Here is a 20,362-nt window from a genome sequence, read left to right on the forward strand (position 1 = left end):
AATCATCTGGTGTTTCCTTTCTGTACAATAATTGTAATATTTTTCGGTTATGATGGCTCAAATTATAAATATTCTGAATTATTGCGTTCATACACGCTTGGTGAACTGATGTATTTTGAAAAAAGTATATGGTATTATTTCATGTAAGTTTTTTCTCTCGTATTTAAGGACAATTCCAACGCTTTGCCATTGCATAAGAATATCACTTGTTATTTAGGAGGTGAAAACTGGAGAAATTCTACGGAGAAGTACATAATAGGGTGGAGTAGAATAAATATTTACTCTATTTATTCATTAATCATATTGAGGGCTACACTCGATGTCCGGTAACGGTCCCACATTTTCCACTATCCAGTCGATGTAGGAGGACACTCGGGTATGAATGTCAGGAGCATATGAATTATCAGCTGGATGGGAAGAGATTGCAACAACTTCACCGCCGACCACCACGGGGCTTCCAGAGTCGCCCTGAAACGAACACATCAAACGTACTGTTGAGAACATAGCATGGTGTAAATGTGACTGATAAGAAAAGGTTGCGCGACTATATACCATCAGCATGTGAAGTTATAGTTCTACATGAATTAAGATGTCCATCATTTCAAACTCTCCTCCAGGAGCATAGAGCAGAAACGCTTCAACAATACGACATTTGAATCGTTTATTTCAGAAACCACCTAAGTGACACTTTTATCAAAATTGAGTTTTTCACGGGATTGTACTATTCGGAGATAAATACATTGTTTTTAGCAGAAACAAACCATATTACATACAAGAAATGCTGTTAGGCAGCTGTGTAAATAATGTGTTTATTTCACAAAGAACCTAAGCGCCGTCGCTTAGGTTCTTTCTGCGGTAAATTCATTCCTCCACTCATGACGGTTAGTGGCCCTGTTAGGATAACCTGTTTTGTGACTCACACAGAATCACACAGTTGTGCGTTTATTATTGAATGTCTGCGACAGAGGTCAGTTTGAGACGATTGCGCATAACTTCCCTGTCCGTGGCCACTCTTTTTCGCCTTGTGACAGGGATTTTGGAAGTATTAAACGGCTCTTGAGGAAGGTGGTCAGAATTTACACTCCAGATGAGTATGCTGAGCTAGGCAGGTGTGTCAGGACGTTTTACCGTTTATCATCTTACCTCGGACGATGTCTTAGGTTTTAAACATTGGTGGCCTATATCGTACAGGAGAATAACAAACTCTAATGAAACATCAGGCATGGAAGTACCAAGAGAACGTAAGAAGCCATTCAAAGTTTCTAGTTGCAAACAGTTTCTGTACTATAAAGATACTTCAGGACAAGTTGTGGCAAAGGCGTTTATTGGAGGATTTTCATCTACTTCCGCACAACTGAAAACTGACAGCCCACCTGAGCTACCTTCCGAGAAGGCTTATCCTTTGGGAAAGGTAAGTTGATTACAATAATATTATTAAAGGGATATAAAATTATTGAGCAAGTAAAAACATTTTGTAGCCTATAATAACTTTATAAACTTTCAATGGGCTCTGCACAACGCAATTTTTGGTTTTAAGTTCCAATCAACAAAAAGAAAGTAGAAGACTTGAAAACATTAATGGACTAGACCGTTGGTTATGAAGATTTTTATGACAGCATCATTCAGTGGCCAACAACTGAAAGAGAACCTGCTGAGGATATGCCAGAGGCTGAATAAAGCCAGAAAGGGTTTTACTGTTCTAATTTGAATTTTGTGGTTCATTAACTTATGTCTATTAAATTTTGTATGAATACAACGGCGTTATTTACGTAACCTTTCATCTTAAAACTTGCATAGATTAATCAATTAGCTGTTTTCTTTATAATTGCTACAAAAATTAACAGGAAAAGTTGTTTATTTCAGAAACAACCTAAGTGGAATGTTTTTAAAAAAATGTTTATGGCATTAAAAAAATTTTAAACTTATTTCTTGTTCACTACACTTTTCTAGCACATTAAAGTTTAATTTTAAAAAATTAGAAGGAGATCAGACTTCAACTTATACTCCCACAGTTATTTTCATTTTCCCAACAGTTTGAAAAAGTGCACTTAGGTGGTTCCTGCAATTAGCGATTCACTTGTGTATGCACTTTGATTGGTTGTGTCGCAGTGAATGCGAGAGGTAAGCAGCATAATTATATAAACTGCAGTGCTCGTCAGAGAGAAAAAAACCATTTTTTAGAGTAAAGATATCATGTCATTTCTATCTGATGCTAAATGTAACACACTTGAAAAGAGATCGTAAAGTTTATGCTTGTAATAAGAAGCTAAACACTTATAGTGAAGAACAGTTGAATGCATTACAAAAGACATTTCTAGTCATTGTATCAGCGAATTCTGTAAAGGAGATATGAGGAAAAATGCGTGGTCAGTGGGAACAAGATCTTGTAACTCCTTTTGTAGCTCCGCAATAATGATATTTGCTTCATTTAATTCTCGATGAAGTTCGTCAATTTTTGTTTTGTCGCTAGTCACATTCCCATTCATGAAACACTTGCTACATGCCATCCTTTCCTTGTCACTGTCCAGGGCCTCACTTGAAACGAAACCACATTCAACACTTCACGTTCACGACCTCTTCTGAAGCTGCTTGAACAGGGCCGGAGTTTAACTCCAAGCCCCCTATAACAAGTAATGTGGTAATGGGTGTCAACGACACAACACTGCCTGCTTGCCATGTCCCGATTGCTGCTCGCCAAGCTGCACATCACGTCTACTCCCTTCAACAGTCAACTAACGACTCCTATAGTATTGTAAATCGTAGTGTTAAGTACGGGAAATACTCAAGTTGTGTAACTAGCTGTTACCCACGGCTTCGCTAGCGAGGATTTCGTAAGTTGATAAAAATTAATTGTTCCTGGGCACTGCACTAAGACATTATCTGAAAATCCGTGAAGTATTAAAACTCGCCGGAAAATTGCATTTAATTTACCCCAGAATCTCTTTGTAAACCACGTGTGTGGCATTGCCTTTTGGAGCTAAGATGGCCAAGCTACTGGCCGAGCGACATGGAACTCTACATGTGAGAAACAGTCCACCTTTAAGTCGAAAAAAAGAAAGGTTTTTGTTTGTTTCTAAATGAGATTCCAAATACCAAGTTTCACGACTGTAACATATTAGTTTTTGAGATAAAAGTATCCTCATAAAGAGAATTCAACCCCTTCTTCACTTATTTTAGAGCTCCAGGTTAAGTTGATTTTCCAAAAACAAAAAGTACGTGTTTCTTTATATTTAATGGAGATTACAGATACCAATTTTCACGTCTGTAACATGTTAAGTTTATGAGATATACTGTAGATATACCGATTTTAAGAACTCACCCACTCTTTGGCTGAGTGTTCAGCGTTGAGGCCTGCGGTTTACAGGGTTCCGGGTTAGATTCCGGGCTGAGTCGGGGAATTAAATAGCGTGTGATTAATTCTCCTGGGTCGGGGAAAGGTTGTTTGTGCTTGCCCCAACACTTTCCTCTTCATATTCACTCAACACAACACTTTACCAACCACAACAGGAACACGCAATAATTACATCCCTACACATATTGTTGGTGTCAGGAAGGGCATCCATCCGTAAAACAGGGTCAAATCAACATTTGCGACACAGTTCGCACCCGTGACCTCACAGGTGTGGGAAAAGCGGTAGATGAAGAAGATCCTCAGTTTAAAAATTCACCCGCATTTTATATTATTTCACCCCCTTAAGTGCTTTTTTTTTTCAAAAAAGTATGTTCATTTATGTTTAAAGGAGATTCCAAATACCAATTTTAATGTCTGTAACATCTTCAGTTTCTGAGATATATGTATCCTCATAAATAATTCAAATCCTTCCTCACTTCTTTCCACCTCACCCCTTAAGTGGACTTTCTGGAATCAAAATTCGTGTTCTTTTATTTTTAAAGGAGATTCTAAATACCATTTTCATGTCTGTAACATGTTAGATTTTCGTGATACATTGTAGAGTAGCAAATGTACCCGTGCTTCGCTACGGTATTCTACATTGAATACGGATTTCTCTGTAAATTACTGTAAATGCAGTGAGTAAGACTATATGAAATTGCACCTACAAACGGACTTCACCATCAGACGACTCGTTCAGTGTTCTACATGGATGGTCCTGTGACATTTTCCCGTATCTCCTTTATTAATGGGTTAGATTCAGTTATTCATTGAATGGGGTGAAATGTGGTACAGTTTTCACATACTACTTTATTTCTTGATAATCATGTGACCCTGGAGTCATAAAGTTTTGCGAGCATATGGCCACTGGTCATGTCAATGTGCCTGCCCAATGTCATGATTGCATCTTTCCCATAAGTGTGCCGAACAATAATACACACGTGTAAAAAGTACAACATTAACATGAACTCAAGAAATGCAGTACTATTTAACGAATAAGGGATATGGATACGACAAAATGTCATAGGCCCAAAGTTGTAGATCTCTCCAAATTGAAACGCAATCTTTTGTGATACGATTTACGGTTTAGCCACCAATTATTCCGAAAGGAAGGTCTACACCGTCGTTAAAATTGCATCCATATTTGGTTATTTTCCGGGGCCAAAAGTTATACATTTGCATAGCCAGGATGATGTATTTCCTCCAAGAAAAGATTGTCCAGGTTTCGGGATTAGCACTCGCATTCATACGGAGTAAGTAAGGAAGAAATTAGTACAGTTGAGAAAGTTGAAATTAACAGCAAATAGGATTATAACTGAGGACAGCGGGATGAGTACAAATATATAAATTCCAAGTGAATATATTGGAAAATCTAATGCCCCTCAATAAATTATGCTGGTATGAGGCGCAGGGATTCTTAGGTAAACAGATAAGATGACTAATGGTGCTATTACTTAAGCTATTCGAGAACGGTTATAACCTCCAACGATATTCCGCCAATATCCCGCAGAATGCCCGATTGACCCCTCTCTTGCTTTCTACTCAAGGAACGACCACGAATTTACAGGAAATATGACGAAAATGGCAATACGTTACTTCCCTGGTGGCATTCTTCAGAGACTTTGCCATGGTAACCTGTAGGTTCGTTTTCGGTCTGTCGGTCACTCAAAACAGAGCATGATACCCGCAGAAAATAGTAAATTTCTCCGTCATTTGAAGAGTAAGGTAAATTTTGAACATTTTTAACGGTTTTCTTATAATCCCCCGTCTATTCAAAGATTTTAAAGCGATATGCATATCAAAACCGTCGCCGGGATGAGTATACACTAAATATGACGTTTGGTCGAGATCTATCCAGCTGTTTCGCTATGATGGTGGAACAAACAGACAAACAGACACGAAAAATAAAAACCACCGATTCGGTCTTGAGTTGACCTAAAACGGGTAAATATCTGAAAAATTGGCAAAATAAAACGAAATTACAGGCAGCGGACCCGCTAGAAATTTATTTATATAGATAAGCATGGACACGTCTAGCAGTGCAGACCTTTATTTCGAGAGTTACTGCTTTGGAACTGTATGTCATATCTACAAACGGACTTCACCATCAGACGCCTCGTTCAGTGTTTTACATGGCTGGTCTCATGACGTCTTCTCGTATCTCCTATATTTATGGTTTGATCGAGTTAGAGTCATTGGATGGGGTAAAATTTTGTACAGTTTTCACATACTACTTTATATTTTTTATACTCATGTGACAGATAGAATCATAAACTTTGGCTAATACATGGCCACTGGTCGTGTTAATGTGCGATCCGAATGTCATGATTGTATCTTTCCTATAAGTGTGCCAAATGATAACATATACGTGTAAAAGTACAAAATTAACTTGAAATCGAGAAATACAGCTCTATTTAATGTATGAGGGAGAGATATACGACAAAAAGCCATAGGACCAAAGTTGTAGATCTCTCTAAAATGAGAGGCGACTGTGCTTTCTGATTTGTGATATGACTTACCGATTAACCACCAATTATGCCGAAACGAAGGTCTGCACCAACGTTAAAATTGCATCCATATTTCGATATTTTCCGGTGTAACCGTCCAGGCTTCTCCAGCCAGACTAATTTAATATACTATCATTTTACGCGATATCATTTGATATCAAGTTTATCCGCCACCGGCAATTATTCGTAATAACATATTTATTCTACGTCAATCATTTGTAAACAAGGAATCATATTATATAGTTATAACATCATTTATTATTTAAATTATTATATTAGGTAGGATAGGAATTCATTGTGTACTGTAAATATGGTCAATATGTTGAGACATAGTTGTTGTCATTTCATCTCATACTTGTGTATATGGAAAAGGTTATTCTTATAGCGGGGGAAAATTACATGAGTCATTGGATTAAAAGTATAAACAGTATAGCTCAGTTGGATTGAGATTTCTACTAACATGGAAAAATTCATATCTCTGAATTTCCTCCTCATACGATCAACGCTGATCAGTTTTTAAGTATAGAGCCAATATCTAATTTAAAGACTAGGCAATTAGGGAGTGTTAGTCCAGATAGCCCGTACCACAACAGAGAAGGAAGGATGTCCATGGAGCCAATTCTACGTCGAGAAGAAGAGAACGAGTAACCACGGAAACCAGATGACTTCAACGGAAACTGCAATTGGTGAGCTTCAATTAGATAAAGCAAGCAATAGTAATTTGAGTAACGTAAATTCTAAATCCCTCCACGCTCTAAGGAACTTTTCCGATTCATCTCATTATTTTTGTATAATAAATTCATTTGTATTTTATATTGCGTTAATTTTCTTTCTTAAGCGATACTTAATGGTTAATTATTAAAAATCCTACCCCTCTGATTTAAGTATAAGTCTCTATGCTAGTAAATATAAATTCTGGTTTACAGTTTTGTTTAAAACTGTAACCGTAGCGCCCAAACATCACATAGAGAAATGGGAAACCATGGAATGTTAATTGTTTCTATTTGCGTGGCAATTTGCGGGCAAGCCACATATAGTTTATTTGATATTCATGTGTCCCGAGGTAATAACTTTCGTTTCCTCAAGTGGGAAGCTTAGGGTCGAACAGTTACATTTGTCGCACCAACGTGGAGCTCGAAAACCATTAAGTATTCGTGGAAAGAAAGCAGTAAAGTAGAGTCTGTGTTTGTTGGGGTTAAGTGAGTGTCCGTATAATTTATATGTGTGATTTTGGGGGAATCATGGCTGCACAAGGTGAAAAGGACATGAAATTACGTAGCGGAAACTTAGTAAAGGGAGGCGAGACGCTGAATTCTAGGAATGTTGTAGATGAAAGCATTGAAGTAGATAAAACGGTAGAGAGTGGTGGGAGCATGGAAAATAGCACAGAATCTGATGTAGCTAGGATGGAGGGCGAGAAAGAAAGTAATACAAATAGTGATAAGAATATTCAACAACTGTTTGTGATGATGCAAGGGATATTAGAACATACGAATGAAATTAGGAAAGAATCGGATGAAATTAGGAAGGAAACGAAAGGGATGGATGAAATTAGGAAGGAGACGTATGAAGTTAGGAAGGAAACAGATGAAATCAGGAAGAAAGTAGAGAGAACGCAGACATAGATTAAAGAAAATAGAAAGGAGATAGAACAGACGAAAACCGAAATTAGCAGAGAAATAGAACAGAAGAAAACCGAAATTAGCAGAGAAGTGAATGCTGGGATGGATGCTTTAAATCATAGATTAGATGAAGCACTAGAGCAGAAGAAACTTCTTGAGAATCAGTTAGCGGAACATTAGATGAGACGTAGCCAACATGAGAAAGTGGTGGAAAGTAAGTTAACTGAACATAGGAGCGAAGTAGACCAGCAGATCACAGCAATTAATTGTAAAATTCAGGAACAAGTAGGAGAAGTTAGTAAAGTTAGAGAAGAGGTACAACAACAATACGATGATCTGTGTGGTAAGGTAGAAATTAATGCTAAAATATGTAATGAAAAGTTTAAGAAAGCAGAGGTATATGCGGTTGAAATTAAAGCCACCAAGGAAAGGCAGGAAAACATTGCGAATGACGTAGAAACTAAAGTGAAAAGGATAAATGAACGTATTGATAGGTCGGAGGCACAAATACGTAAAGAAATCAGAGAAAAGCAAGGTAATATAGGAAGTCAGTGCCATGGTACAAATTTCATATATGAAACAGAATTACCTAAATTTAATGGGAGGCAGACAAACCCTTTAGATTTTTTAAACACTGTTAAGAAACGGTTTGAAAAGCGAATAGAAGAAGGAATCATTGAATGAGAAGAAACGTTAGAAATAATTGGTAAAGCTTTTATTGGGGAAACAAAATCATGGTTTGCGGTGTATAAGAGCAGCATGACCAGTATGGTGAAATTCCAGAAATATTTCACGGAGAAATTTTGGAGTGAAGCTATACAAAGCAGGGAAAGAGAACGCATTGTCTTTGGGAAATTTAGGCCACACGAAGGAGTTTCTATGACCGAATATTTTTTGGCCCACGTTATGATTTGTAAAAACGTAGATGGGATGTCAGCGGAGAGAGATATTGTGAAGTTATTACTCAGACATTTTCCCAACAAAATCCGCGAAGCTAGCTGTATGCAACAGATAGAGTCTATTCAGGGAATGGAAAGATTGCTAGCAAGTTTCCATGCGTTAGGAAATAGTAATAGTACACGAGAGCACACAAATTATCAAACACCACCCAGAAGACAAGAACACAATCACCGTGGTCAGTTTCAACCGAGACAACAACCTATAGGTAATCAGTCACACCAGCAAAATGGGAATGTTCAGAGGGAACATAATGTTGAAGAAGGCACTAGCCGAAATCAGGATACAAGGAGGCAAAGTAATTTAAACTGATAGTAGACGGTAATGAGAGATCAGATTATCAGTCTTCAGTACATGTTGCGAGAAATTGTGTAACGACGCACGTGAATTATGATCTCGATGTCAGAGATGAGTTATTAAGGGAGATGGAAATGGATCAAGTCGCAGTTGCTAGTAAAAGTGATAACCCCGTTGTTACGATCGTTATATAGAGAATTTGATTAAAGCGGCTGAGAAGCGTAGCAAACAGCAGAAACGTCAGGTGTTAGACGAATTTCAGGTAGGAGATTCTTTTCTGTTACGTGTTCCCATGCTCTCCTCCAGTGAAGAGAAGGTGACGAAGAAATTATTTTTGTTGTATCAGGGTTCATTCTAGATTCATTGTCGGGTTGGTCCTTGTGCATACAGATTGAAAGATGGTAATCGTGTCATGTTGGGCACTTATAATATTCGTTCTCTGAGACGATATATTTCTGCGAATTAAGTGTAATGTCTCCCAGGTGTTGTTTTGATAACATTAAATGTACTTGAGTTAGAAAACGTGAATTCATGTATAGGTTGTGAACCTAAACCTGACACTATTGTGGAAGCCATGAGTAACTTGGGATTTTTTTGAAACTGCAGTAGGAAATTAATGCAATAATTTTGTAAGTAGTAATATTTTTGCAATGAAAACAAGAAATTGCTTGCGGCCATCTAAGAGAGGTAAGCTACGTGTGATTACGTGTGTGTGTGGTGTATATATTATGATAACCTGGAACTGCCGAACACTTTGATGGTGAAGTGCAAAGATAGAGTTATTTACCTGTTGTTATGTTGTAAATACCATGCGTGTTGCTGACAAACTTTCGGAAGAAAATCGGCAGGAATTATATAATATGGTATCATCGAAATAGACACTCTACAGTGAGATACAAGTTTTGATTATGTATGTTTTTTTAGTAAGTGTTTGTAAGATGTAATGATGTATATATCAGCCGTATTGGTGTTGTGTGTTATTTTCATATATGTTATATCTGTAAATAACAGGAGGGCGTATGTAATCGTCCAGGCTTCTCCAGCCAGACTAATTTAATATACTATCATTTTACGCGATATGATTTGATATCAAGTTTATCCGCCATCGGCAATTATTCGTAATAACATATTTATTCTACGTCAATCATTTGTAAACAAGGAATCATATTATATAGTTATAACATCATTTATTATTTAAATTATTATATTAGGTAGGATAGGAATTCATTATGTACTGTAAATATGGTCAATATGTTGAGACATATTTGTTGTCATTTCATCTCATACTTGTGTATACGGAAAAGGTTAATTCTTATAGCGGGGGAAAATTACATGAGTCATTGGGTTAAACTCATGAGCCAAGGCAGTAAACAGCGACCCGCGCGCGAGGCTTGCATACCAGCAGACTACATCATCGCCACGCCTACTGGTCTTGTCAAGAAGAGGGGGATGATAATGCGATCTACGAATCAGATGCTTCGTTATATAGAGATCTGAGATTAAGCTGTTACCAAGAGTGGGGAGAGCCCGGTGATATGATCTAACACGCAGTCACGGATACTCACTCACATCGCTAATTCTGCTTAGAACTTCTACTGTGAACATCTACTTTGAACGACATTATTGATTTTGAGACAGTGTGTGGTCTCTACGAGAGACGGTTATTTTTGTACAGTGTGTTGTCGCTTCGATACAGTACTTAGCTGCGGTAATGTTATCGGATCTGCGTGAGACGAAACAAGCTTACGGCTTGTGTTATATTCAGTAAATCTTCTGGACGAAGAACTATGTTTAGTTCAAGTCCACGGAATTTGGTACAAGTCTATACCGTATAAACAGTATAGCTCAGTTGGATTGAGATTTCTACTAACATGGAAAAATTCATATCTCTGAATTTCCTCCTCATACGATCAACGCTGATCAGTTTTTACAAGTATAGGGCCAATGTCTAATTTAAAGACTAGGCAATTAGGGAGTGTTAGTCCAGATAGCCCGTACCACATCAGAGAAGGAAGGATGTCCATGGAGCCAATTCTACGTCGAGAAGAAGAGAACGAGTAACCACGGAAACCAGATGACTTCAACGGAAACTGCAATTGGTGAGCTTCAATTAGATAAAGCAAGCAATAGTAATTTGAGTAACGTAAATTCTAAATCCCTCCACGCTTTAAGGAACTTTTCCGATTCATCTCATTATTTTTGTATAATAAATTAATTAGCATTTTATAATGCGTTAATTTCCTTTCTTAAGCGATACTTAATGGTTAATTATTTAAAATCCTACCCCTGTGATTTAAGTATAAGTCTCTATGCTAGTAAATATAAATTCTGGTTTACAGTTTTGTTTAAAACTGTAACCCTGGCGTCCAAACATCACATAGAGCAATGGGAAACCATGGAATGTTAATTGTTTCTATTTGCGTGGCAATTTGCGGGCAAGCCACATATAGTTTATTTGATATTCATGTGTCCCAAGGTAATAACTTTCGTCTCCTCAAGTGGGAAGCTTAGGGTCGAACAGTTACACCGGGGCCAAAATATATACATTTGCATAGCTTAGAATATTTCCTCAAAGAAAAGAATGTCCAGCTTTCGGCATTAGCACTCGCATACATACGGAGTAATTAGGGAAGCAAAATAATACATCTAAGAAAGCTGAATTTAATAGAAAATGGATTATAACTGAGGATAACAGCATGACTGCCATACGAAATAAATAAATACAGCATGACGACAAATATGTAAATACCAAGTGAATGTATTGGAAAATCAAATGCCCCTCTATAAATTATGCCGGTGTGAGTTATGGATATAAGAAAGCGGTAACGGAGGAGAAATTCAGGCGCAGGGATTCTTAGGTAAACAGATAAGAAGATGAGTAATGGTGTTATTACTTGACCTATTCGAGGACGGTTATAACCTCCAACGATACTCCGCCAATATCCCGCAGAATGGCCGATTGACGCCTCTCTTGCCTTTTACCCAAGAAACACCCACGAATTTAAAGGCATGATAAGGAAAATGGCAATACGTTACTTCCCTGCTGGCATGCAGTCAGAGACGTTGCCAAGGTAATCTGTAGGTTCGTTGTCGGTCTGTCGGTCACTCAATGCAGAGCATGATACCCGCAGAAAATAATAAATTTCTCCGTCATTTAAAGAGTAAGGTAAATTATGAACGTAACGAAAGTTGTTTATAATGAAGTTGCGTTTCACATACGGTCCACGGAGTTTACAGAAAATCAATAGTATAAGAGAAAATGGAGGAAAACCGTTCTGGTTTTCCTATAAACCCCCGTCTATTCCAAGATTTTAATATGATATGCATATCGAAACCTTCCTCGGGATGAGTATAATCTACATATGAAGTTTGGTTGTTATCAATCCAGCCGTTTCGCCCTGATGGTGGAACAAACAGACAAACAGACAAACAGACACGGAAAATAAAAACCACCGATTCGGTCTTGAGTTGACCTAAAATGGATAAATATCTGAAAAATTGGCAAAACAAACGAAATTGCAGACAGCGGACCCCTACAACTTTATGAATATAGATAATCTCGCTGCTGTAGAATCTTGGAGCTGAAGTTGCCATGGTTACGGCCGTTCATTTCTTTATCCGATTCCTAGAGCGGGGGTAGTGTGATGCCAATATCTCCATAACCGTTGGTTTTAGGGACTTAAAAGATGGTTTTCGGGCCCGTAGGGCTACCCGAGTTTTGTTCTTTGTGTCAAGGGGCTTAAAATGAGCTTTGTCTCGTCCTTGTGCGACAAATTCGATTTCGCCTATATTAGCCTATTATTTTTATATTTTTACATCTCCCCCTGTCGCCCCCCCCCCACCATCGAATTGTTTTGAAAATAAAAACAGCCCATGTTACTCGCAATGTAGATTTCTATAGGTGAAGTACATTTTAAAATCGGTTCAGTAGTTTTTGAGTCTATCCGTTACAAACAAATATACAAAATTTTCCTCTTTGTGATATTATTAGTATAGATGATGCTAGATTTAGAATGTTAAACTAGTAGTATTTATTGTCGTATTTTCTTTCCTTGGAATTGATTGTTGTACTCTTGTTGTTGTAGTGGTCTCGTTGGGTAGTTAGGTTTTAACCTTACTATCACTTGTAGTGTTAAGCTAGTAGTGAGTTCAACCTATAGTACTCTAAGCCGTAATGTTAAGCACTGGAAATACTTAAGTTGTGTGTGAATTTGTATATGATGCTGGATATAGAATGTTAAACTAGTAGCATTTCTTGTAATATTTTCTTTTCATGGAGTTGGTTTTCGTAATTTTGTTGTAGTTTTGTTGTTGTTGTTGTTGGGTAATTATGTTTTAACTATTTTATTATCACATAACTGACCATTGCCACCGAGATATTTTCCAATTGCGATGTATTTGTTAATAATAATAATAATAATAATAATAATAATAATAATAATAATAATAATAATAATAATAATAATAATACAAAATAATTGTTACTGAGTTTTCGTTGGAACGCAGAGGTGAAAGAAGGTGCTGGTGGGAATGATAGTCAAGTCAATGCGATAGTCAAGGATTAATTTAAAACTTTAGAAGCTTATATTTCTTTTCAGATATTAATTTTTCACAAACAATAAGATTTCAGGTACAGAGTTAGTTTGTATGAAAGATATAAGCAGAATAACTAAGAATTAGTAACTTACGATTTGAGCTTCAAGCTCATAATTTACAAAGGTTCCAGCATCTCCAATGTTGAGCTTAGGTAGACAGGCAAGGAGATGAATCTCCCAATTCCTTTCACAGGAAATTCGAAATCAGAATTTTGAAGAGCACTTGCTCCAAAGGTTACAAGTTATGGCCTTCCAAAAGCATCACACAAATATCTATTACATTACAAAGGAGCCTCTATGCTCTATAATTCAACCAAGAGATTGCGCTCCCAAACCATAACCGCCTACTCAAGGCAACATTTACGTTTAATATTTACTGAATAGACATTACAATTTCTGGCCTCTCTAGGCATAGACTACATTTAACAAGACTGTAGCAGTTGTATTTTAAGGAATAATGCAGGGGTATAGAGTACCCATACAACCGGGCCTTCGATGAAAGAACAGGTTGAATTACTGGCCCAAACTCAAGGATGTATGGAGGCGTACACTAGCACTCCTCGAAAACCAAGGTTAAAACGCTATTTGGACTTGTGGCCCGATGATGCAAAGGCTAATCCCAAACTGCTGAGGTGACTAGATGGACAAGTTAATTTAACATTTACAAGAGAAAAACAGTTACAAATCGTAGTCACTTCAATATTAGTTGAAGGGGAATTCGGGAGGGTAACGAACTCTCTATTCCCGGTTTTCAGTTAAGAACTTCTGACTTACTTGAGCTTTACATGAGAAGAAATAAAGTTTACATTTTAAGAAATTGACTGTTACATAGTTATAGATAAGAGCATTCAGCTCGAACCAGCTTGCGGAGTTAACTACAGAGATAGAAAAAAGGTGGCCATTACCTTAGCTGATGTTCTGTCTGCCGAAGAATGAGGCCCCCGCCTCCTCTCTTAGCACACACACTAAACAGTATGAAGATCAATAAGACAAGTTAACTCGAAAAAGCGTCAGCTTTTATACCCGAGAGGAAGGTTGGGGAAGACTCTGGACTAAAACCAGACACATCCTCTAACTTTATTGGAAGAGAAAATAGGTACAAGAAATGTTTGATTGGCTGAAAAATAAATACACAAAATTTCTGATAGGCCAGACTACAATGCTGGCGTGATGAGTAAGAAGTGTTGCAAACCTTGAAGTATCAAAAACAAGGAAAGTTAATTCAGTTCAGAAAACCTATGAACACAAGATTTCTTTAAATTTCTAGTTATTCCACTTTGCACCAGAGTGCATGACATCAGCTCTTAAATAGAGACATCTATGGAGAAAAGTCCAAACTTTTTGAAATAGTTGTTGCAAACTGTGATACACGCAAAAAACGAAAGAAATCCATTCAGTTTAGGAAACCTTAAAATAACACATTATACTATCACTTTATTAGTAGCATCTATTCATCAACGTCCCAACTTCTTGCACTAGTTGTTTCAATTTATGATTCTTCAAGGCGCTTCATTTAAATGCACGGGGTTGAGGGGTACCTCCGAGTATAGACTGGTAGCAGAGCGTGGATTTTTTCTTTCCTGCAGCTCTTCGGTGAAGAATACTCTTTCGATAGGCTGTCCTGAAAGATCGTGAAGTTAATAGGTAATTGGATTAATAATCTTAACTCTGTTGATTTGAAAATTTTCTGAGTTGCAGTTTTGCGAAGCCAGACTAGTGCTTGCTGATACGAACAAAATCAGTTTCCTGAAAGCGATGGCGCCGTGGATCAGCTCTTTTGATCATAAGATTAGTGGCATCCAAGCGTGGCATATTGTTGGTAATAACACATGGCTTTTTGACATTGGTGCGATGAAGCGAATCGTTGTAGATAAACACAATTCTACGTAGGAGATCAATCCAGCAATAAGAGCCTTGAGCTGTAAAATCTCGCCATATCACTGCTCTGAGCGTGCGATTAAAGCGTTCTACAGCAGTTGCTTCCATACTGCTGTACGTATAACAGTGTGACAGTGCCGAGTGACTGGGGATAAGAGGAACATCTTTGTTGTAAGACTCTTATCCGTGATCAGTTTGAAGACGACGTGAGCAGCGTTTCGATTGTTAAATAACTTGTTTGAAAGCTTTTTTGACTTGAGCAGCTGTGATAGAATACACGGGTTCTGAAAAAGCAATTTAGGGTGAAACCTGTTTGCCTAGCAGTGAGATTAATACGCTAAATGGTATTCACCTCTCGCAAGTAAGTGAGGCCATTATGATATTCTATGAACATGGAGTCCTAAATCGCGTGCCAAAGCATCTGATTCTGTACCTACCGACCGACGCTGGCCGCGACTTCGATGTTTTTGGGGCCATGCTACCACTCCACAGCAAGATTCATGCGACGTAGCTGTATGCAGATGACATTATTGCAAGCACAGACGTGAAAATGGCAACAATGATTGGGATGGAACCTTTCCGAAGATTGTAAAGTGTAGATGGTGTATGCGTGAAGTTGGTGATTACTCTGATTACTGTATTTAAGGTTGAGCGAAGAAAATAAGATACATAAATCACACCATATGTAGGATGTGTGGTAAGAAGAGCACGCAGCTTCTTTACAGAAGCAATACATACATAGTAGTGGATAATTCAACACATAATTTTGCAAACAATTGAACAACAAAATGCTTCTCACATTCACTATTCTTGAGACATGCTACTTTTTCACAGTAATATGTCAAGCGACGTAGCAGTATGCCTATCCTGCTAACGACATTACAATGAAAATGAAAATCCAAAGCCTGTTTCCAGTCATTTGACCGGGCAATAACTGTGATAAAACGGTAATACCGTTTGGGATTATCTAAATCCAATGTTTAAGGACTATGGACAGTGCATGCATGAAATTACACCAGTTTATAAAGCAGGTGATGCTTCTAATCACAACAAGAATCAATCTGTGCTTAACTCTAAAGACATTATACATTTTCCAGCTAACTCATTCCTGGTTGCCAGCGTTTCGCTCCAGTGTGCTAACTTGGCAACCCGGAATGAGTTAGCTGGAAAATTTATAATGTCCTATAACGGACCAACTAAGTTACATTGGTATTATACATTTACTCATTCGGAACAAATATTTCAGGTTCTCTATGGGAATCAACATCTTTATTAACTCTACAGACTCAAAGATCACATTATGAGTAGATTAGTCAGAAGAAAGTTTTCTAAAAAACGATACTCCAATACCAAAGCCATAATGAACAATGCAGCGGAATACATTGAAAATAGGTTAGAGTTCCCCACAGACTGACAGTTTTCAGTGTCTCCAGTGCAGCAGTTAGTAGCATACTATTGTTACCACAAGACCTACCTGTGTCGGTGCGACGTAAAGCAAATAGCAAAAACCGTAGCATACTATTGAATGGTTCTGCTGCCACCACCACCAACTGGCCCCTAGCAGGGGCCTTCACCAACCGGAATATGCTGACGAGCTTAACCTCACATGACCTCACTTGGAAATTAGGGCGGTGGGCTAAGAACGTGTTCTTAACCTTAGGCCTACATGACCTTACGCTGGCTACGTGTCCAGGCTCAATCATACAGACCTCGGGATAGACCCTAGGCTTAAAGGCGTTAACCTTACAGACCCAAGTTCGATGCCAAAAGTTCAAGCTTAACCTAACAGGCATGCCGTCTCTAGACTTAACCTCGCAGATCTCGGGTTCGACAGCAGGCCTAAGGACGTTAACCTTACAGACCTAAGTGCGATGGCGAGGCTAACCTCATAACAGTGTAGGCTTAACCTTACAAGATGTTAATAGCTAAAAGTTCAGGCATAGCCTTACGCTGACCAGGCGTTAACCTAACAGGTTGATCTTCCCTACACCCTGGCGATGAGTGCAGGCTTAACGTTACCTTGACCAGGCGTAAATCTAACCGGTTGCCTTCCATACACTCTGGCTAGAGATTCGGTCCTAGACTTAACCTTGCTACACAACATCAGGTATGGTCTAGGGGATTTTAGGAGCTGAACTTGGAACAAGATGGCGTCTGCACATGGGACTTGGGAGATGGTGTAAGGCGTAATACATATACTTTATTCATTAGGGTGTAGTATTGGGAAGCATCAAAGAGGCTCGAAGCTAAGCGACTGCGGAGTCAAATACGCTAGCGAGTGAACTGATGCGTAACGCGCTATTGGGTTTTAGTGTTTTCGTAACACTGAAGTTTGTATTGTAACATTATGTACTTATAGATTTGAACTCTAGAGACTTATTAGCAGTTTATGATATTGTTGAAATCACTTACACATTAAAACTTTGTGTTCAGAACAGAAAAAAGTATTTGCGCTACACGGAACAAGGAATTGAACCCAGGGTTCTTCCCTTTAGAATGCTGAGTATCATGGTAAGTGAATAATTGTGCATTAAATAAAAAAATCGCCGACCTGACTAGGATTCGAGCCCGTTGCTCCTCTACTTGGGTAGCTAACAAGGATTAATACGTATGCTTTTAGACTTTAAGTTCGTTACCCGGGCTAACTGCAGGCCTACCTACGCTGAACGCACGTTAACAAAACATAAACTCGCAGGGCTTGGAGCTGAACTTGGAACAAGCCGGAAGCTATAAGACTTAATACGTATGCTGTTAGACTTTAAGTTCGTTGCCCGGGCTAACTGCAGTTCTAACGTTACGCTGACCACGCGTTAAGCTAAGTTAACCTCCTAGGACTTGGAGCTGACCTTGGAACAAGATGGCGGCTAAAAGGCTTAATGCTTGAGTTTTTAGACTTCACGTTCGATACCCGGGATAACTGCTGGCCTAACGTTACGCTGACCACTTAACTTCCCAAGGACTTGCATCTGAACTTGGAACAAGATAACGGTTATAAGGCTTAATATATATGCTCTTAGACTTTAAGTTCGATTCCCCGGGATAACTGTGGGCGTATCGTTACTCTGACCACGCGTTAACCTAGCCTAAACTCGCAGGACCTTGAGCTGAGCTTGGAACAAGATAGCGGCACATTTCGGGCTTATGGATTTGAGCCTCAGAGACTTTTAATTGGCTACTGTAACGTTTACATCACCTGCGCGCCCCTAACCGCACGGACAACTTGCCCGGAAATAAGAATAATAAAACTCGCTTTACGCCTTACAAACTGAACCGAAAATGATTAAAAAGATCGCAAATAATAATTTAGAAGATCCAACCTGCTTTCATGCACTGAGGCTGCATGCGCAGGAAGCAGCTGATGCTGTTATTCATCGCGAACGTCGTTTTATTGCCACTCAACTTAGTCGAACGGACGTACGCAACCTGCTGCATTGTGTAATTGACGAGCTTAGCTCAGGGGATACGGTTAACTTGCTTGCAGAAGTTTTTCATCAATCTGAAGCTGAGTATCTGTACGACTTATATATCACAATGACGTTAGTAGGAAGCGAACAACAACAACAACAACAACAACAACAACAACGATAGCAGCAACTAGAACGAGAAGAATAGCTGCTTCAGAACATCATTACATCTTTCTTGCTTTTTTTAAAAGCGGAGGACGTAAAATAACGTTCCTTATTTGGGCCATCACTTTTTCGTAGAAGAGCGTATAAAGTCGTGAAATTACCCCCTAGCCTTTTCCTACTGTGTTTGTGTGTGTGTTCGGCACTTAATAGTTGAATTGTCGGCCTGAGTAGCACCTTGGCATGTTCGGTTGTGACTCAGCCCGACAAATACGTCTGCCTCGTTGCTGGTACATTAACTAGCACGTAAAAGAACACTTGCAGGGCTAAATTCAGGCACGTTAGCGGCTTCAAAAATTGTTTGAAGCGGGGATTGCAATTTCATTATTTAGCAAATTAATTGTCGAGGTGAGGAGCCCAGACGGTTAAAGTGTGAACCTTTTCTTTCTTACTGTGCATATATGTTGAATATTCTACATGAAAGCAGGTTGGATCTTCGAAATTATTATTTGCGAACTCTTTAAACGTTTTCGGTGTAGTTAGTAAGACGTAATGCGAGTTTATTATTATTATTATTATTATTATTATTATTATTATTATTATTATTATTATTATTATTATTATTATTATTATTATTATTATTACCGGGCAACTTGTTCATGCGGTTAGGGGCGCGCAGGTGATGTAAACCTTAGAGTAGGCATTTAAAAATTCTATGGTTCAAATCTATAAGCTCGAAATGTGCCGCCATCTTGTTCCAAGTTCAGCTCCAAGTCCTGGGAAGTTAAGTTAGGTTAACTCGTAGTCAACGTAACTTTAGGCCTGCAGTACTAGGTAATGAACTTAAAGTCTGAAAGCATACGTATTAAGACTTTCAGGTGCCATCTTGTTCCATGTTCAGCTCAAAGTCCTGGGAGGTTAAGTTAGGTTAACGTGTGTCCAGCGTAACGTTAGATCTGCAGTTAGCCTGGTATCGAACCCGAAGTCTAAAAGCATATGCATTAAGCCTTATGGGTGCCATCTTGTTCCAAGTTCAGCTCAAAGTCGTGGGAGGTTAAGCTAGGTTAACGCACGGTCAGGGTAACGTTAGGTCTTCAGATAGCTCGTGTATCAAACATTATGTCTAAAAGCATACGTATTAAGCGTTATAGCCGCTATCTGTTTCCAATTCAGCTCCAAGTCCTGGGATGTTAAGTTAGGTTAACACGTGGTCAGCGTACATTAGGCTTCAGTAAGCCCGGGCATCGAACGTGAAGTCTGAATGCATGCGTATTAAGCCTTTCAGCCGCCATTATGTACCAAGTTCAGCTCCAAGCACTGGGAGGTTAGGTTAGGTTAGGTTAACGCGTGGTCAGCGTAACTTTAGGCCTGCAGTTAGCCCTGGTTTCGAACTTTAAGTCTAAGAGCATACGTATTAAGCCTTATAGCCACCATATTGTACCAAGTTCAGCTCCAAGTCCTGGGAAGTTTCGTTGGGTTAACGAATGGTCGGGGTAATGTTATACCTGCACTTGTGAAGCCTAAAAACATACGTATTAACCTTATTGCC

General features: G+C 38.6%; 1 long non-coding RNA gene across 1 annotated transcript in view; it reads right to left on the reverse strand.

Annotated features, from left to right (window-relative positions):
* Window positions 1-354: 354 nt before the first annotated feature.
* LOC137502696 (uncharacterized) overlaps window positions 355-20,362 on the reverse strand; it is a 53,881-nt gene continuing 33,873 nt past the window's right edge. Inside the window, exon 3 of the long non-coding RNA XR_011018831.1 lies at window positions 355-468. This is a non-coding gene — a long non-coding RNA (uncharacterized lncRNA). The remainder of the gene's footprint in view (window positions 469-20,362) is intronic.

Source organism: Anabrus simplex, chromosome 11 (assembly GCF_040414725.1).
Source record: "Anabrus simplex isolate iqAnaSimp1 chromosome 11, ASM4041472v1, whole genome shotgun sequence".
Taxonomy (NCBI): Eukaryota; Metazoa; Arthropoda; class Insecta; order Orthoptera; family Tettigoniidae; genus Anabrus; species Anabrus simplex.